This window comes from Mirounga angustirostris, unplaced genomic scaffold (assembly GCF_029215605.1).
Source record: "Mirounga angustirostris isolate CCGP_5_RB_7025 unplaced genomic scaffold, mMirAng1.0.hap1 SCAF_1, whole genome shotgun sequence".
Taxonomy (NCBI): Eukaryota; Metazoa; Chordata; class Mammalia; order Carnivora; family Phocidae; genus Mirounga; species Mirounga angustirostris.
In genome coordinates this window covers 52953323-52975105 of record NW_026991709.1, presented here as the reverse complement: position 1 = coordinate 52975105, position 21783 = coordinate 52953323, and the positions used below count along the sequence as shown (strand labels likewise).

At 35.8% G+C, this 21783-nt stretch overlaps 1 long non-coding RNA gene across 1 annotated transcript in view; it reads left to right on the top strand.

Moving 5' to 3' along the window:
- LOC123863354 (uncharacterized) overlaps nucleotides 1-21783 on the top strand; it is a 334785-nt gene that overhangs the window by 151355 nt on the left and 161647 nt on the right. The window contains exon 5 of the long non-coding RNA XR_010406625.1: nucleotides 7453-7492. This is a non-coding gene — a long non-coding RNA (uncharacterized LOC123863354). The remainder of the gene's footprint in view (nucleotides 1-7452; nucleotides 7493-21783) is intronic.

The window sequence follows — 21783 nt, the reverse complement described above, 5'->3', positions numbered from 1 at the left end:
AACTGAATATAAATTATCCTTAGTTTGGAAAAACAAATTAATGAGGTGTTATGATCTTAATTTCTAGACTTCTTTATCACCTAACTCAATATTGTGGGACAGTAATATACCATAAGTTGGTGTAAGTGACTCATAGTTTTACATTGACTTTTTTTTTTTAAGATTTTTTTTAATTTTATTATTTATTTGAGAGAGAGAATGAGAGACAGCACAAGAGGGAAGAGGGTCAGAGGGAGAAGCAGACCCCCCGCTGAGCAGGGAGCCCGATGCGGGACTCGATCCCGGGACTCCAGGATCATGACCTGAGCCGAAGGCAGTCGCCCAACCAACTGAGCCACCCAGGCGCCCCATAGTTTTACATTGACTTTTAGTCTTTATTTTTTTCTGCTACCTTTTAAGTGAACTAGGTAATTTTGAAAAATATTTGCATTAGTATTCTGGAATTAGACATCAGGCAACACAGCTTACCTATATGAGTGGGAGCACCATAGTTTTCTTGTCATTTATATAATGGACCTTCTAATACTTTTGTTGTCCAAAGACATCCTTTTTTTTTGGTAAAAGATTTATTTATTTATTTTAGAGAAAGAGAGAGAGCATGAGAAAGCTGGGGGAGGGGCCGAGAGAAAGAATCCTGAAGCAGATTCCCCGCTGAGCACAGAGTCGGAGGGGCTGATCCCAGGACTCTGAGATCATGACCTGAGCTGAAATTGAGAGATGGCTGCCCAACCAACTGAACCACCCAGGGCCCCCCAAAGACATCCTTGATGATATTTCTCTAGGTTCTCAAGATATCACCCATCTTTTTGGTATGTTAATTCTTAAGTATGAAAAAGTAGAATTATAATATCTCAGAGTTGGCAGGACCTTTAAGATTAGCTTGTAAAAACCACTAGTTGATGCACAAATCATAATTTCCAGAAAATACTTTATTTGTAAAGTTCCCCTAGGGCAATGAAAGGAATTTTCTATATGCGGAGCCAGACACATGCATCTTAATTCATCATAACCACACACATACACACTCATAGCAATCAGCTGATAAAATAATCTATTGCTAGAGCCAAGTAAACATGTCATAATTAATTTGAATCACACACATTTGGGCCACTATACCTGAGGAACAGGATTTTAATTCTGATCACAGGGTCACCAGTTGAATGAAAAGGAAGAGGGAAAGAGGTCTGTCCTTTCAGAATTCACCTGAAAATTTTCAAGAATATGTCTACAACTCTTCTAAACAGAATTCTGCTATTTTTTCATATCCACAGATATGTGATCTTCTGGATTTTAGATTTGAGTGAAATTTCCTATGGATTTATTTGCCAGTATATATCTTTATCTCAGGGAAGTTTAGATTATTGGCATGTTTCCTAAAGTGTGTTTTGAATAATAATGGTTAAACAAAATATTTGTAAGTAGGCCTTGCAATCTTTTTATCAAGTAAATTAGGGGACTTCTGGGTACATTTATTCATTCACTAAACAAATGTTTGTTACCTATGGTGTGGTGAACACAATGCAAGATGCTGTGCATATAATGATGGGCAAAATGGACATGATCACTGCCTCATATTGCTTATGGTCTAGTAAGGAAAACAGACATTAAGTGCTATGGTCTAAATATTTGTGCCCACGTTCCAGATTACATGTGGAAATCCTGGTGCCAAAAGTGATAGTATTAGAAGTGGGCCCTTAAGAGAGGATTAGGTCATGAGAGTAGAGCCCTTATGAATGGGATTAGTGTTCTTATAAATGAGGCTTCACAGAGGTCCCTAGGCCCTTGCACCATGTGAGGATGCAGCAAGAAGGCTGTGGCTGTGAACTAGGAGAAGGATCCTCACCCAAGCTGGTGCTTGATCTTGGACTTCCAGTCTCCAGAACTGTGAGAAATAAATTTTTGTTGTTTATAAGCCCCCCAGTCTATTTGGTTATAGCAGCCCAAATGGACTAAGACATTAATCAACTAATTACAGAAATCTATAGTATCTAACTGAAATAATTGCAATGAACATGAAATATAGGACACATATGGTAGATTGTTCTAGGAGGTCTTATATAATTTTGGAGTATTTAGGGGCTAGAGAAGCTTTTCCAGGAGAAGAGGGAAATTAACAATGCAGGAATGGAGCAGCATGTACAGAGGACTTGACATAAACAGAAACATGATATTTGAGAAATTTAAAGGTCATTGTAGTGGAAGGGAGGTTGGAAGGGAGGTTGGTGAGGTAAGCAGATGCCAGAATGAAGAAAGCACCTATGATATTTTTAAAGACCATTTTTTTTTTAAGATTTTATTTATTTATTTGACAGAGAGAGACACAGCGAGAGAGGGAACACAAGCAGGGGGAGTGGGAGAGGGAGAAACAGGCTCCCCGCAGAGCAGGGAGCCCGACGCGGGACTCAATCCCAGGACCCTGGGATCATGACCTTTCAGGCCACATCTGGATCCTGTATTCAGGGAGAGTTAATGAACAACAGCCCTGTCCTGAAATCCTTGCCTTCTGCAAAAGTTGTTGACTCTCTCTCAAGGGTTATACCACTCCTGAGGTTGAATCCTACCCTGAAAATTTAGAATATGTCTCCCTTGGGTTTGTCTATCCCAAATTTTCAAAGTTATTGCCTAGAGGCTCAAGTCAGTTGAGTATTAGGGGCTTAAGATTTAGTTATATGGAATTACATAAGTTATGATGAGTTTTCCTTAGTTCTTTTGACACGTATAATATCATACTGTATGCAACATTTTACAACTGGCTTTTCCATTCAGCGTATATTTTGGAAGTTTATTCATCTAACCACTGGTAAATTTATCTTTTTTAAAAACTTAATATTCTACAGTATGAATATATCAAAATATATTTAGCCATTCTATTATATTCAGCTAGATTAAACAAAACAAAAAGAAACAAAACACTATGTACTGGGTAGTATTAGTAGGAAGTATAGGAACAGGAAGACTAAATACAAGAATTGAATGATTCTGCCTGTTTTTTGCCCAAAAGATTATATGGACTGTAAGAACTTTAATTTATTCATTTTAATTACCTTTTCTTCATATTTATTTTGAGAAATAAATGATCAGCTAAACAGATCTCTAGAAAAACTCTTTATGTCAAATTTTATTCCTAATGCAAAATCCTCCATGATGCTTTTCTGGTTGTTCCAAAAAATATGATTTCTCATTTTGTAAATGTTTCCTCTCTACTCTAATTAAATCATTTGGAACCCTGTGTTCTAGTTATTTGCAATACCTCATTAAGGTACACGGCCTCCTTTTTGTCCCCCAGAGTGCCTTACTCAGAGGGGATCTACAGATATTTTTTGGTTTGATTTTTGAATTAAACTAGATTATTTATTCAATTCTGGTTGTTAGATGACCGACATTTTTTTTTTAAGATTTTATTTATTTATTTAATTGACAGAGAGAGAGACAGTGAGAGAGGGAACACAAGCAGGCGGAGGGTCAGAGGGAGAAGCAGGCTTCCCACCGAGCAGGGAGCCTGATGCGGGGCTCGGTCCCAGGACCCTGAGATCATGACCTGAGCTGAAGGCAGATGCTTAACCAACTGAGCCACCCAGGCGCCCCGATGACCGACATGTTCTTGAGACTCATGTGTACCATTATACTTTTGAGGGACAGTTTGTTATAAAATACTGAATTGGGAGGTTAATAATGATTTATACACCTCCAAAAGTAGATCTGTTTGTTATCCATGCTTCCTAATGCCCCTTTCCACCTTATTCTGCCAGTGTCTATATGAAGCACAGCAGCAGAATGATTGCTAAGTAGTTAAAACACTTGAACTCAATCTATCAATTGCCACAAAGTAGAAAAGAGAAGCCATAAACCATAATTTCCATTATGAAATATTCATAGAAATGAGATTAAATCTGTGTTACAATAAAATGTTAATAAGACCTTAAGAAAACAATTAAACATGTTTACTATTAGAATAACTGAACTCAAATCTAGATTATTCCTCAACGTGGCAAAAAAGGGTATTTTGGGGTAATTTATGTGTAACATTTTCAGGTAGGTACTTGCTTTCTCCAGGAAAATTTTCCATTGCTATGATGTTTCCATGTGGATAATTATAATTTGCAAGGATTCCCTGTGGCAAAAATAAAACAATTGGAAGTATATTTAGATATGTGTTCATACCTAATAGCAATGTGTTTAATAGCAACTTAAATCAGCATCATTTTGGGGAGCTCAAATTTGCTATCCACTATCTAAGATTCTTTGCTGTCCAAGTGAAGATCATAGTTAAGGAATAATAACATTGCTCAGAGTTTAGGAATCCTGAGGCAGAGACAGAAGTAGGAAGCCGAAGTATCTGCCAAGAATTAATAAGCTATAATAGGATGAGGAGTCTCTCCCATTTTTTCATACTCCTTAATTGACTAACTCTAAGCAGCTGTAGAAAATACCAATCTCCTCTTACTTCAGATGGCAATTCTAGCATCAGCTGAGCAGATTGGCTTATGAACTCTGCCTTCATCAATTTCACTGTTGGCATCATGGAACTGACCATCCTGGATAAGAATGCTACTCAGTTGCTTTTCTGAAATGTCAAAAAATATCATTGATTGCAACTCTTGCATTTTATGACAATAGTAAGTTTTTTGAAGGACATCTAGCTTGGCTGTTTACACTACAGGGTGAGGGGTGTGTGTGTGTGTGTGTGTGTGTGTGTATTTTGGACAGAATTCTGGAGTCAGCAGTTATTTTGTTGGAATTACTAATGTGATAGCCTCAAATTTTACAATATGCCCTGATAATGCAGTGTTCACCATGACTTGAGGTATAAATCATCTTTAGGAAGCAACATTAGTATTATGTTGAAGCCAGAGGAAAGAGAAGGACAGAGTAGGCTTGAGGTTCTAAGAACCCAGATTCTTCTGAGTTTTAATTTAATATGCCTTGGGTTTCTTCATTTCAGTCTCCTTTTGTTAACACATTCTTTTATAAATTACAGGCAAATGGACCACAGGCAGTGTCTTCTCACTCTTTTACATAAAACTACTGGTACTGAATTTTGGGTGTTTTGGTCACACTGTGTGTATTCATGGCTATTGCTTTTGCTGGTGATTACAACAACAGTTCAGATAATTGCAGTTATTGTCTCTACATGACTCCTTCTATGATTAAAAAAATTAATATGTGAATGTAATTCTGGAGAGCACTGTTCTTAGATTTTATTATCAATTTTCAACAGAGAGGCAAATCTAGGACCTCATAAATATCACTTATTACTAATGATTTGCAACTTGGTGAGGAGTTTCAGCTTTTCAGAGGGATTAAAAGAATAGAGAGAATTTTACATTTGTGGGGAATACAGTGTCAGTGAAGTACCTAATTGGGAGGCTATTCTTTCTTGAGAGAAAAGAACAGTTAACTTTTTGTTTCTCTTTGCTTGAGAAGGATGCTAATTCCCTCCTCAAGCCTTTCTCAAGATGGAGACGCCATCTCTGTCATCTGCCTTGGGGTGAGAAAGCAGCGTAGAAGAGTTGCAGCTTTTTGTTATCCTAGCAATATGAAACGCTAATTTTCTGGGATAAACCATGAGTTCAAAAAAAATAGAATTTCCTAGCATGTCAATTTTGGGCATTCTGTGAGTGTCCAGCAAAGAAGGCTGTGAATTGCTTCTGTCAGTATGGCTGGGACAAGTCCTTAAATCTGTTGACAGCTTGCAAATCTTTTTGCTGACTTTCAAACAGATTATTGACACTATTATGAACTAGCTTTCATGATAATGCAATAACAAAATAAATGATTGAATATCAGTTTTCAAATAAAATCTCATACTTAAAAATTAGACCTCGGATCTACATTTATTATCGCTCAACAGCCACTTGATTGTATCAGGATGTTGCACTTGAATTCAGTTTTAAGCAAGTTTTAAAATGTGAGAAGACTTCCTGGGATGTCTGCATACTTGAACGGGATTGGACTAATATTGTATTATTAATTCATCCATCCAGATAAATTGCATCTTATGCTTTTACTCTGTGGTCAGTATATTTTGAATTATGTTGTAATCTGTGCCTTACCAGATTGTTACTATGCCTTAACTAGTTGTATTCCTGTATACTTCAAAATTGTTTGTATTCTAATAAAGTTAACCTGATTTATCATACTTTTACAAGCCCGGATCTCAGATGGTAACACTTATTTATTTTAGTATTTAATGCTGAATTTCACCTTTTGATTAAAAGCTTATTTAGTCTACTAAAATGGGGTTTGGTTTAAATGCCAATTAACCTTTTGTTTCATCTATGCTATTTAAATGCATAGTATTATTGCACCTTGATAATAGAGTATAATTTTATCCTTTAATTCTTCATTGAAGCCAACTATATTTATTAAGCTAGTTGGAATTTCCTGACTCCAGCTATACTGCTGAGATGACTCAACTAATCATTGTTAAATAAAATAAATTGTTCCCTTTACAAAATTCATAAATCCTATTTCCTTAAATATTTTTGGAAATGTGAATAAGCTATTTTTAAAATATGAATCACATTTTTGCAGTTGGTTGAGCTTAATATGAATCTAGCTTTGGTCAACACTGCCTATTTTGAAATATTTAGTAGAACTTTATATTCACTTTAATTCAACAAGGCACTTGAGGTCCTTGTAATATAGTATAATTTTCCAATATAATTTCCTGACTTTGGAGAACTCACTATCTAGCAAGAAAGACAAGCACATGAATAGGTAGCATATTCTGCTACATGTTCTGATAGAGTGGTGTATATGCAGTACAGCACAAGAATGAGAATGGAGCACCTGATGTGGGACCACAAGGGAAGGCTTCCCAGGAGAGGTGGGACATTTGAACAAGGTCTAAGTAAGAGTGTATCAGGCAGATGAGAGGACAGCAGGTGAGATCCCTGGCTGAGAGGGTAACATAAGCAAACGCACAGACCTATGGAAGTGTATTAAGGATTTGAAAAGTTTGAGCAGTCATGAGTAAGTGGTTCATGGTATGTATGTATGGGGCAGAGGAGATAGGTAGAAAGGTGGGAATAAGAGGGGTAGGAGATTAAGATGTAAAAGGTTAGATAACCACATGATATTTTGATGCAGCCTAAAATGCTAAAATGTTTTACTTTAAATTATTTTAGAAGTGTCAAATAATGTGCACAAAGACACTCTTACTTCATCTCTAACATTTGCACCATGAGTCATTCCCTAAACTACTTAGGGATAGGATGAAGGTCAGGGTTGTAAGGTGCTGTGAGAAATGGGATGGAAGTGCAGATTGGGTACACGTTAGGGTGATTATTTTCATATTAACTGGTTTCCCTATGAAAGCTACAAAACTAGTCAAAGATGAGTCAACACAATTGTCATAAGTTCACCCCTTTTCTGATATGGTTTAAAAGTGAATCCACGTGCTGTATCATTGCTAAACTCATTTACTAGATTTGGTATCTTGTTTTGCAGATATCACTGGATTTTTTTCAAGAAGATGATCAGGTCATTGGTGAGTAATTATAGTTTTATTTATTTATTCATTTTTAGTATGGATGCATTTTATTTTCTCAGCGTACTGCACTGGAGAACCTCTAGTATAATGTTGAATAGAAGAGATGAGAACAGACATCCTTGTCTCATTACTGATCTTAGGAAAAAAGCAAGCTATTTCTCATCTTGTAATATATTGTTAGCTGTAGATGTTTCATAGATGCCTTTTATGAAGTTGAGAAATTTCCTTTCTGTTCCTAGTTTGGAGTCTTTCTATTAAGGGTGGATGTTATATTTTGTCAAATGCTTTTTCTGTGTATATTGAGGTGATCATATGGTTTTTCTATCTTAGTTTGTTGCTGTGATTAATTACATTGATGACTTTTGAATTACTAAATCAGTCTTGCATCCCTGTGATAAAACTCACTTGGTTAGACTATTACTCTTTTTATATATTGTTGGATTTAATTGGCTAAAATTGTGGTAAGACTTATAGCTATTTTTGTGAGGAACATTGGCTTGTCATTTTCTTTTCTGGTATTGTCTTTCTCTGTGTTGGTATCAGTGTAATAATGGCCTTGTAGAATGAGTTGGGAAGTATTGCCTGTCCTTCAATTTTATGGGCTGTTTATATAAAAGTGGTATTATTTCTTAAATATTCGGTAGAATTCACCAGTGAAGTCATTCAGTCTAGTATTATTCTTTGTGGGAAGGTTTTCAAAAGCAAATTCTGTAATAGATATAGGGCTATTCACAGTACTGATTCTTCTTGACTGAGATTTGGTAGTTTTTCTTCCAAGTGACTTTCATTTAATCTAAGTAGTTGAGTTTATTGCCATAATAATTCCCATATTATGCTCTTAATAACAGTAAAATTTGTAGTTTGTCACTTTGCTCATTCCAGATAATGGTAACCTGTATCTTCTATTTTCCTGGTCAGTATGACTAGAGGTCTATTAATTTTATTAATCTCAAAGAATCAATATCAGTTTTTATTTCATTGATATTCTCCATTGCTTTTCTGTTTACTACTTTATTGATTTAAGTTCTGATATTTTTATTTCCTTTCTTTTGTTTATTTTAGGTTTATTTTGGTCCTCATTTTCTAGATTCTTAGGTGAAAGCTAAGGTCACTGACTTAAGATCTTCTTTTTTGGGCGCCTGGGTGGCTCAGTTGGTTAAGCGACTGCCTTCGACTCAGGTCATGATCCTGGAGTCCCGGGATCAAGTCCCGCATCGGGCTCCCTGCTCGGCGGGGAGTCTGCTTCGTCCTCTGACCCTATCCCCTCTCATGTGTTCTCTCTCTCTCATTCTCTCTCTCTCAAGTAAATAAATAAAATCTTTAAAAAAAAAAAGATCTTCTTTTTTTCCTAATTTGGGCTTTTAAGGCTATAACTTTCCCTCTAAGTACTACTTTAGTGGCATCCCACAAACTTCGATATATAGTTGTGCTTTCATTCATTCCAGAATACTTTCTAATTTCACTTTTGATTTCTTCTTTTACCCTTGGGTTCTTTAGAACTGTGTTATTCAAGTTTCCAAGTATTTAGGAAATTTCCAAATATGTTTGTGTTATTTATTTCTAATTTAATTCCATTGTGATTAGAGAACATAATATGTATAAATGTAATTCTGTTAAGTTTATTGATACTTGATCTATGGCTCAGGATATGGCTTACCATGGTAAGTAGACCATATACACTTGAGAAGGATATGTATTCTGCTGTTTCACGTAGAATGTTCTCTAAATGTAAATTAGGCCTAATTGACTGATAGTGTTATTCAAATCTATTATTTCTTTACTGAACTTGAATCTCCTTGTTCTATCAGTTATGAGAGGGATATTGAATTCTCTGACTATAATTGTGGATTTATCTATTTTTTTTTTCTCACAGTTCTATCAGTATTTCCTTTATGCATCTTGAGACTTTATTATTAGGACACAAAAATTTATGATTTTTAGGCCCTATTGAAGTATTCACCTATTTATCATTGTGAAATGACCTTGTTTATCTCCAGTAATATTCTGAGATTTGAAATCTAGTTTGTCTGATATAAATATAGCTGCCTCTGTTTTCTTTTGATTAGTGTTTGCATGGAAACTCTTTTTCTATTCATTTACTTTAAAGTTATTTGTTTCTTTATATTTAAAGTAGGTTTCTTGTAATCACCATGTAGTTGGGTCTTGCTTTCTTAACTAATATACAAAAATCTTTTTTTTCATTAGGGTGTTTAGATCACTTACATTTAGTGTGAATCAGCACCCAGAGTTTGCTACACCTGTAGTCTTCCCTTACTTTTGATGACAACTCCATTTTTTTTTTTCTAGGCCCAAACAAACAAAAAAGAATTATACTTGATTATTTTCTTTCTTTCATAATCTCCCTCCAATCTGTTAAGACATTCTATTAGTTCTACCTTAAAACTTATTCAGAATCTGACCACTTTTCATCATTTTAACTCATCAAAAGTGATGCCATCCTGTTCTGAGCCACCATCATCTTTCACTTTGCTCATCTTTCACTTAATTAGCCAGTAGCTACTTAACTTTTCTCCCTGCTTCTTTCCTTTTCTCTTTCTTAAGGCAGTAGCTAGAGTGTTACCTTGAAAATGTAGGTGTAAATCAGAACATATCATTTTGCCTAAAATCCTGCAATAGTTTCCTGTTTCATTCAGAATAAAGCTGTCATCCTTCTAATATTAACCAGGATTCCAAATAATCGGTCCCCTCATCTTATACTCTGTCCTGACATTACACTACTCTTCCTTTCACTTCCTCTATTCCAGCCATACAGGTCTTCTTGCTGTTCCTTAAAGATGCCCTATCCTTTCTCCCCTTAAAGAATTTGGACTGGTAGTTCCTTTTGTCAGGAACACACCTCCTCTGATATCTCCTTGGTTAACTCCCTCAGTTCCTTTAAGTTTTTGCTCATATGTTACTTTCTCAATGAATTCCATACTCCTAATCATGTTAAAAATGTCAGACTGCCCACTTCCCAAACGCATCATATTTGGTTCTCTTACCTCTTCAGCTCCTTCATTGTGCTAATCATGTTAAAACTTATCAATTTCCTTTCTTATTAGTATATTTTTATTGTCTTTTTCATTTCACTAGGTTTTAAACTCCCCAAGGTGTGGATCTTTGTTTCATTCATTGACATATTCTAAGCATCTGTAAGTGCTTGGTTCATAACAAGCACCTGAGAATGATTAGTTGAAGTAACAAAAGTATTTTGATATTTTGATGGGACCATTTTGCCATGGGAATGTTAGAATAATTGTGTCTAAAAAACAAACAAAACAAAAGCATGTTCATACGTGGAACAGATTGGTGGTTGCCAGAGGCTGGGGGTGGGGGTGGGGTGAGAGAAATGGATGAAGAGGTTCAAAAGGTAAAACAAAACAGAACAAGACAAAAATGCCAGGGATAGTTTGCCTGAGTTACCGTTGTATTGTGAGAACTAAACTGTGCTTTTCATAGAAGATGAGCAAACAATATTTGTTGAATGAATGAACTATGAATGAACTAGTCAACCCTTGGTTTAAAACAACAAAAATAAACCCCCTCTATTATATACTTATAGTAAACACGGGGAGTGGGAATTGAATGTTACAAAAATAACCTATAAAACCTATTTGTTTCACGGTGCCTGTGTGGCTCAGTTGTTGGGTGTCTGCCTTGGGCTCAGGTCATGATCCCTGGGTTCCTGGGATCGAGCCCCACATCGGGCTCCCTGATCCACGGGAGGCCTGCTTCTCCCTCTCCCACTCCCCCTGCTGTGTTTCCTCTCTCGCTCTCTGTCAAATAAATAAATAAAATCTTTAAAAAACAAAAAACCTATTTGTTTCAATAATAAAATTAATAATAGTGTGTGAATATGATATGTTTCTGTCAATCTAAAGCATCTGAAAAAAACTACTATTATACAAAGCAGGTAGTCCAGAAAAAAGTTATGTCAAAAGAGCAATTAAAATTATGTCAAAAATTATGTCATAATTATAAAATTATGTCAAAATCCACCTACTGCCACCACTGTCAATAGGTTAAGTCCATTGTCCTATTTCAAGCATGGGCTATGAATGCTTGGGGGCAGAGTTTATGTCTTATGCTATGGGAAATTGGGCTGTATACATTTTTTTAGGAGTTACACTATAGGCCCAGATATATATATTTTTTTAAATGATTCTTTTTTTTTTTTTTTAAGATTTTATTTATTTATTTGACAGAGACAGAGACAGCGAGAGCAGGAACACAAGCAGGGGGAGTGGGAGAGGGAGAAGCAGGCCTCCCGCCGAGCAGGAAGCCCGATGTGGGACTTGATCCCAGGACCCTGGGATCATGACCTGAGCCAAAGGCAGTCGCTTAACCAACTGAGCCACCCAGGCGCCCCCAGATATATGTTTTAGAAAAGTAAATGGTGGCCATGTAAAGAAGGGTGTAGATGGGAAAACATTTCTGGCAGAAAGCCACTTAAGGGAGACTACTGTGTACCTCTATTCCACAGATATTTGACTGAATATCAGTGTGCCTTGATCTTTAGCATCTCACTGCCTTGCACATGCTGTTTTTTCTCCTTCAAAACCATATATCTGCATCAAACTCTCTCAAGGAAAATCAGGCTTTTTTTCTTCTTTCTAGAATATTTAACATGATGTATTTAGTTGTTTGATTATGCATCTGTTTTTGCATCTGTACTTTGATATCTGCTGTTTCCATTTCGTTTTTTATAAACCCAGTAACAAGCATGTTACTCGGCACAATAAAGTGAAGTAATCAATAAATTATTTGGGGATGGTTGAGCAAGATGATGAGAAAGTGAGTTGCAGTGGTAATGAGGATGGAGGAGTGTGTGTGTGTGAGCATGTGTATAGTAGAGAGGGAATTAATCAGTTGGATGTTAGTCATGAAGGAGATAGAGGAGTCAGGGGTGTCATTTAGGTTTTAGTTTTGTCCTTTGGATAAATATTCCATTCGCCAGAAACATTAAGTGCTATGGTAGACACAAAAATAACTGTCTCCTGTTATTCTTTTGGAAACATTGGGAAAATATCCCTGAAATGTTTTATGTGCTCTCTAACTTATAAAGGAAAATAAGATGCTTTCTCAGACTTGGAACATGGGTCCAAGTCTGATTCAACTAAGTGTTGGGGGAAAAAAAAGCTTTTTCCAGTATTGGGTTATTTTAATTGAGCACAATATTGTATCTCTGTTTGCAGTGTGGCCACATTTACAGTCATTAATATCTTTTAAAAAATGTATGGCTACAGCATTGGAGAGCTGTTGTAGAAAAAGCAGCAATATAATAGCTTGGGTGATAGCATCTCTTTGAATGAGTCACATGTGGCTCTAAAGATGCTCACTGAGAATTGATCTGGAGGAGATCTAAAAGTCAGTTCAATTCGATGGATTCTAGTCTGGGACATAGAAGGTGCAATTCAGAGTAAGAATGTAAAGTTAAATGAGTGGGCATTCTCCTCAATGGTAATCTGGTTTACTGAAGGATGGAAAAAAGGTAGCTTCCAATCACAAATAAAATTTCTGACTCAAATTGAGTTAGTCAGCCTCCCAATCTGGAAGAACATCCTTAAACATGAAATAAGGGGCAAACATATTCAGATTTATCTATTTTATTTGCTGGCATTAGCTGTCTTGAATGTATCAATGACAGAAATATTTGAATTGAAACAGGTTCTCATAAATATCTCTTGATTTAAATACAGACCATGTATGAGTTAATATCAGACCAGTCTCAGGAATTATGGGTAGAGTGTGTGCTTATTGATGCAATAAAACATATATATCTTGAACTAAAGTATTTGGAGATATTTCCCACAATTGTGCTATATGGATTCAGAGATAACTAACTTCTTATACTATTGTTATAAGAATAAAAGAAAATATATAAAGGAAATCTGTTTGAAAAAGAAAGAAAACTATCTCCATATATGTTGGGATAGGAACACTTCAATTTTCTGTGTGCCAGTAAGCTTTCATTTCTGCTATCCACCCCCATGAGAGAGTCATATTTTACAAAATGATAGATCAGTGTATTAAAACTCAGTTATGTTCTGTTTTCTTCTATACAGCTGGGCAGAATGGTAGATTCAGTCCAGTTCTTGCTGTTTTTTGTCTTTTACTCTATTTTATTTTCACTACCTCTGTTAATATGGGGGAGGGGGTAATTGAGCCAGGGCATATTCGAGAAACCCAATGGACTCTTTTGCTTCCATTTCCCATGTAGCATATTGATTCCTGTAGATTCCAGTTAGTTGAATTAAGAACTGTCTAGTTATTGGAAGGGTAGTCAGAGACATTTATTTTTCCTCATATGAGTATGACTTTTCACAGAGAATACAAACTCACAAAGATGCACAAAACACAGGTAGCCTTAAAGATAGTGGTATTTGCTTGGGGGTAGGAAGATCAGTTTCATAAGTGTTACCTTCTACGTACACACAAGGTTTAGTTTCATAGGGTGAACATCAAGGGGTAAACTGTTTGCTGTACGTTAGCTCTTATGATGAAATTCTGGTTGAATTATTGGGTCCTTATCTTGTTATAGGAGGCAATATAGAGGAATGTTAAGAACACAGGCTGTGTATTCAAATCCTGAGTTGAAATCTGAGGTTTGCCACTTACTATTTGACTCAGCTTCTTTTTGACTCCCTTGGACTCATTTTTTTCTTATGAAAAATGAAGATAAAAATGAAACTTTTTTTTATAGGTTTGCTTTGAGGATCAAATAAGCTAATGCATAAAAATGCTTAGAATGAGTTCTGTTACATAGTAGGTGATTAAAAATTTTAGTTGTTATTATCATTACTGACTTAATTTATTTTTTAAAGATTTATTGATTTATTTGAGAAAGAGAGAGAGAGAGTGTGGGGAGGGGCAAAGGGAGTGGGAGAGAGAGAATCTCAAGCAGACTCTGGCTGAGCACAGAGCCTGACCTAGGGTTCGAACCCATGACCCTGAGATCATGACCTGAGCCGAAATCAAGAGTCAGACTCTTTTTTTTTTTTTTTAAGATTTATTTATTTATTATTTGACACAGAGAGACACAGCGAGAGAGGGAACACAAGCAGGGGGAGTGGGAGAGGGAGAAGCAGGCTTCCCGCTGAGCAGGGAGCCCAATGCGGGGCTCAATCCCAGGACCCTGGGATCATGACCTGAGTCAAAGGCAGACACTTAACGATTGAGCCACCCAGGCACCCCAAGAGTCAGACTCTTGACTGACTGAACCACCCAGACACCCCTATCATTGCTGATTTATTAACAAAACTATACTTTCGTTCTTATTTGTTACTCCTGGTATGTATAATGCCCTTGGGAATGGCTTGAAAAGAATGGGTGGGTGATTGACAGGATAGGATTTAGGAATTTCTGGGTCTCTGGAAGTAATATTTATCTCATCTGAATAACTTCTAACTGCATTTCTGAGAGCACAGGTTATTTCTATTAGTTAGCAAACTGAAGGCTACTTGTATCATCTATGTAGTTTAACATAATGTTTTGCATATGGTCAGTATTGGGTAAATACCTGGAATGAATGAACCCTCTTTATTTGTGGGGAAGCAAACTGTGACATAGAAAGGAGAGATGAGCTGAAGACCTCACAGCTGGGTACCAAAAGGCCAAGATTAGAAGTTACCTATTCTAATGAATCCCGGGCCATTACTTTAAAAATATATTCCACTGCTTCTTGGATTATTTTGTATTACCTTAAAACTACAACTCTTCTCAAGAGCGCAGAAAAAAGATCAACCATCTACCTGCAAAGCCACTGGAACTCAGAAATCAAACACAGCTTTAAGACATTGAGTATTGTGTGTAATCAAATTCTACAAGAGGTGGCTCTTCCGAATAGTTTCCATTTAAATAATAGTGCTGGTTCCTGGCATATTGTAGTTGTATGTATGTGTGCCAGTTCTTCCTGATTTAATCTTGATTTCTGAGGTGTTTGAGGGGTTTTAAGAAATCATGGGAAAGTCTGGCCAAAGCACAGAAGGAGTTCATTCTGATTACAGCACTCATTGCCTGAATCCTGTTCAGCAGGATTTTCATAGAAAGGTATCATTGAAAATCAACCTGATTTTTAAGAGAAAAAATTTTAAAAATCATTAGAAAAATGCAGTAGGCTTTCTTATAATCAAATATGTATTGGTTATGAAAATATATTTGTACATTCAAATAACCCTTAGCAATGTAACTTAATTCTTAATTTATATACATATAAAATATATAAATAGGTCTAAATAAATATATAAAAATATAAAAATGTATATTTTGCAGGCTCAAAAAAAACCCCTTATATATTTTCCAAATTCATAGGATTCAAACTACCAATAGAAATACTTTGCCCTTCTCTTATGAAATGTCACTGTAAAACCAATTGAATGAAAAATCTGGAACGTGAATTGTATTTGCCATGAAAAAATGGGAATTGCAGCAAGGCTTCAGAAACCTATTAGTAATAACCCTTGAAACATCAGCATGTTAAATTACATTTAATAGGATTTTTTCAGTATTACTGATATACGATTGACATACAACACTGTATAAGTTTAAGGTGTACAGCATAATGGGTTGCTAACTAATAGAAATAACCTGCTGGTGGCAGAGTGCAGGTTAAAGGCTTGGCATTTGGAGCCAGATTCCTTGGGATTAAGTTTCACTCTGACTTTGTACGCATAGAGAAATTAATCAGTGCAGTTCTGCTTCCTTTTCTTCATTTGAACAAATGTGGATTTTGACCTAATATTCTTCATAGGTATTTTATATTAAAAAAGCAATAAACGAAACAATTAAGTGCCATAAAATGTGCCTACGTGTTTGCACCTTCCAGACCAATCATGAAGGTCTGGTTAGAATAAATTGGGTCCCTTGAAGGGGTGGGGCTCATTGGAATGCCTCTTATGTGGAAGAAGATTGGATCGCAACATTATGTTTTCATGACAATAAACCATTGGATACACATTGGATACAGTTTCCAGAGAAACCAGGCGAATGTCCATTGAGCTTAAATACACAGGTCATTGGACATATTTCAGAGACCCTCTGGATTGGAATGATTTATGAAAGATTGCAATTCAGGCCTTTGGGAACAAACTCAGTCTGTTCCCAACCTTGAAGTGAATTGGACTGGGACTTTAATAAAAAATCCAACTCATATGGGTAGACTTTTTATGACCTGGATGAAGAGAAGGGAGTAAGAGAATTATAAACTGGATTTTTGCATCTGGATTTTTGCAGATATCAGTAATCTATGTGTAGTGAGTTTCATCTGGTTAGAAGTCTGTGTGAAAAAAGTAAGGGTGGAGGTGGTGGTGCTAAGATTGGAGAGACTCACATGAGGTGGCTCATTACAAGGAAAGTATTGTATGCTTTAGTGTTCTGTAGAGATGCAATCAGTGACTAGCAACATATTTTACCTAATTTTCCTGATAGTTTCCCCATCTGTAAAATGGTTTCCTACTTCCAGAATTGTTATGAGGAATAAATGTACCAAAGTATGCAATATAGGACATGATTAGTTCCTAAGTATCAGATCTTTTCCTCATCTGGGAATTTTGGATAACTAGCTACTGCCTTCTGGGAGGAAAGCTGGTCTAGGAGAGTATGAATGGATTACTATGGAAAGGTGCTCCCTCCTTCTACCCTTCCACAGGGCTTTCTGTAGTTCTGTAATCTGGTAGATGAGTCTTCTCTCTACGTCTACTGAATAGATAAAAAAATTCTCATTTTCTTGCCTAATGCTTTATTCTAGAAAATATTAGGGGAAAGAGTGTGTGTGCAGTCCCAGCATTGCCTTCTTTCCTAGTAAATCTCCCAATGCAGTTTAATGTACCTCTTTTATATGTAGTTTTAAAAAATGTAAATATTAAATCACTGACTTTGATTTTCAGTGGGGAGGAGGATAAAACTGGGAAAAAAAAAACTAGATGCACACAGGGAAGGGGAGAAGAATTGATCATCTTGGAATTGCAGCTTCTGCTTATGCAGACAAATGGTGGTGGCTAATATGCTGTGTGTTTTGCAGAGCCCTGGCATGCCGCCAGCCATGATCCACCTTAATATTTAATAGGCATTTGTACAGAAACACTGCATAAGTATGAGAAATGTTAATTGCTCATAACATTTTTTTTTAAAGATTTTATTTATTTTTTAGAGAGCGAGCGAGAGAGAAACAGCATGAGAGGGGAGAGGGTCAGAGGGAGAAGCAGGCTCCCCGCTGAGCCGGGAGCCCGATGTGGGACTGGATCCCAGGACCCTGGGATCATGACCCAAGCCGAAGGCAGACGCTTAACCATCTGAGCCACCCAGGCGCCCTTGCTCATAACATTTTGTTTTACTTTATTTAGCAGGCTGTTAGACATAAAATAAAGAATGTTGTTTGGCTAGGTTGAAATTTTACTGTTCATCTCTTAAATTTTTCTGAGATAGTTTTTCTGTGAAAAGTTAGTAATAAATACTTTGTATTTGCATCATGCCTCATTCTGAAGAGATCAAAGTCCTGAACACAAACTCACTGAGACCTGGGAAGGATTCTAGGCTCTTCTGTACTCTGCTCAGCTCTCCTGAAAATGCCATTCCTAGCAGTGGGGCTGAGCTGTGGGGAAACAGTCTTTTATATACAATCAGCTTCTTGAAGTTCTGCTCAGTTATTTAACCCTTGTAGAAAACATCTCAAATTCTGAAGGTTCACTGCCTGTCTGGTTTTAGCTTCATTACTGAATGATTTTTTTCATGTTTTTATTAAAATTTCACTTAAAAATCAGTTTTAGTTTGGAGAGAATTATGTAAAATATTTGTACAAAAGCACTAAATAAAACAATTTCTAGTAACTTCTTAGGATTCCAGCAGAAGGAAATGTGATACCTGATTGCAAATGTAGAGAGAATAGATGTGTTTTAATAGAGAATTCTTACATAATGTGAAACTTTCTGACCATCATAGTATAGTCCAAGTTCTATAATTCTGTGTTCTTTTAATGCAACATGCTATTCTTTATGCTTTTAATGTGCTTCTTCTTTTTACTTCTGTGAAGGCTTATTCTTTGTTTGTTCAAAAGTTCCTTTTGCTGAGAAGTTTTTCTATACCTAACCATACACTCAATTTGTCATTATTTACTCCAGCCTGAATGTTTCCTCAAGTCTAGTAGCACTTACCCATGGCACTGTAATTATTTGTATACATGTTTACTTTTCTCACTATGCTCTGAACCCTTTGAAGAGAGATCATTTGTCTTATTGTTTTCTGAATCTTTATTGTCTAACACAGTGCCAGATACTTATAAAATGCTCAGAGCATTTTTAGAATGAATTGTTCCTATACATTTTCAAAAGATTCTACAAAATTTAAAACTTCAATAGATTTTCATTTCAAATAGGCTCCTACCAAATCGGCATCAGCTCAAGAGAATTTTTCTTGGTGTTTTAAAAGCAATTAAACTGTCCCCTTTATTAATTTTAAATGAGCATTTCAGAAAAAAATAGGAGAAAATAAATAACTTGAAATCTTAAATAAGAATTGGATAAGAGATAATTATGGATCAGTGTGAACTTTATAAAGTGAATTTGCTTTGCTAAGTGAAAAATTGTAGGTGTTTGTAAACAGAAAGGTAAATGCCTGTTTCAGGCAACAAGGTATTTCAATCTGTGGAAACTTCTACAGATATGTTAAATGTAATTCTTTACAATTTCACCCCTAAAGCAATGTAGTCACTTGTTTGGTCTTGTGTGTTAAGTTCAACTCTTTATTTTTATCTCATTTTGTCTGCTTGAATTTTATAGCATACAGTACAATCTTCAAGAGAATGTGAATGTTACTCTCTTGTTCATCCTTACTTTGTGGAACCTTGAGGCAGCTTTTCAACAAAATAGTACAGTGAATTGCTATAGGCCACAGAGCAAGTAAGCTGTAAGGAAGAGAAAAAAGTTCAAGTCTCTTATTTCCCTGAGACCCCATTCTCCGCTATGATGAGTAAAATGTTCTATCCCTAGACTACATATTTCACAATGATCTATAAAAGTTTAGAGTTTCTACAATAGTGTGAACCTCCATAAGAAATACAGATGCATATCAATAATAGAACCTTAGTACAACATGTCTGGAATGCAGAGCTTTAAAATGTTCACCCCCACTAATTTACATTCTTGAGAATCTCTCTTAAAGATATAATTGAAGTGCAAAGATTTATGTTAAAGAACTTCACATCATTATTTATCTTATAAAATAATTGAAAATGATTAAATGTTCAACAATGTAGAATTGGTAGATAAATTATAGTATGTCTATATGAGGAAATATAAAACAAAAATTCAAGTGTTGGGAGATTTTTGCAAAGACTTTGGTAAATGGCCACAATATAATGTTACATGAAGAAAGACAAAAATAAACTGGTATATAAAAAAAAGCATGATTTAACTTTTAGCAAAAAGTATACACACACACATATATACACATTAGAATAAGAAAAAGAAAAAATAAAAAGGAATTAAGAACAACTGTATTCATTTTTTTCAATATCTTATAAGAGCATATATTGCTGCAAAATTTTAAAAAATTGAATGGTACCACATTGTACCTCTATTAAAATTTTACTGTAGGAAGTTACTTTTCAGGGTAGATTCAGCACATGGTAGAGCATTGATATAAATGATATTTTGCTGCCTGATGTCCTGGAAAATGCAGATAGATTTCATTTGAAGATCATGAGCTGTGCATCAGAGTGACTTGAGTAGAGAGAAGTTTTCCTGCCTGGGATTCATCTAAGTCCTACTGCATAAGTACATCTGGGAATGTAGATGTAGAATACAGTATATATATTTTTGCAGTGCTAATTCCAGGTAATTCAGATACGCATCACTGATTATACTGCTGCTTTGTTTAGAAATAAAGAGACCAAATCTTGATTCAAACTTAGGAAGAATTGTCAGGTAAGGATGGATGAGCAGGAAACATTTAACTTCTAGTAAAAAGGATCAGTGAGATGCTCATAGGTCTCTGAAGAGGGACGTAATCATTGAAGCATATTTACTGGTAGTAAATCTGCCTGTTATAATAGTTATAGAATAGTAGTTGGATACTTATTGCTTTCTTAAACTCTTGAATTGAGGGTAGACTAAAGGGAAGTGAATAGATATTCTTTTTTATTGGAATTATGACCTGAGAAGGATATTTGAATCGTCACAAGGATATGCAGGCCTAAATTGGCAGTTTAATTTAATTAATATTTCTATCCTTTATCAGTATAATACACATAACTCAGGAAGTTTTAATTCCTTTTACCCTCTCCCATTTTATGTAATAAAACTATTTCCACTATTTAGTTTTATCTAGTTTGTTTATCACATTTTTTGGTTTGTTTTTTAGAGTCAGTGTTTGTTCAAACTGGCCCTGAAATTTGGCGATTTATTTGCTCACCTTGGTTTTTTTTCAAACCATTCCTTCTTTATCTAAATTGTATTTTATGAAAATTTAGTGGTTCACTGTGAGAATCTGAGTGGTAAATTTTCTCAGGCTTTGAATGTTTGAAAATGTCTGAATCTTACCCACACTCTTAAATATGCAAAACAAAATATGAGCAGATGTTAGCAAGATGGCAGAACAGGAGGTCTGTGCTCTCTTTCCCCCATTAGAAACACTGATTTAGCAATAATATACAAACCAAAATACATTCATGAGATTTTCAGAATTCAGTTAAGAAGTTACAGTATCCCAGGTGAGTGAAAAGCAGAGAACAGTTGCAGTGAAACAGATAAGAGCAATTTCATTTTACCCATGTCAACCCCTCCTCCAAGGCAGCACAGCTCAATGCCAGGAGAGAATGTTCTGGCTCACCACTTCTACCTTGGGGGAAAAGAGAAGAGTGGAGCATGTGTACCAATGTTCTAGCTCTTCAGACCGCTGCCCAAGGGACTGATATCTGTCTTTCTGACTCATGGTACTGATAGGAAGCCAACATACTTTGGATGCCTAGTGCCTGCAACTTGCTGCTGAAGATCCAGAGAACTTGCAATGCCATAGACAGATACTAGAGGAAGGAAGAAATTATGAGCTCCTGAAAAAGAAATCATTAAGTTTCTCGAATTAAGAAATTTCATGTACAGACCCAGGGAAATTGCTTCCCAAAATGGTTTCAGAGGTCCCCAGAATCTGTAGTTGGACAGATTGGTGAGGGTCTCTGTCTGCACAAAGCCAGTTTAGAAAGACAGAAAGAGGGCTGTTTTTTCAAATATTTGGATATTACCGTAAAGCTATGAGACACATGAGAGGGAAACATGGCCCAATCAAAGGAACTCTCTCTC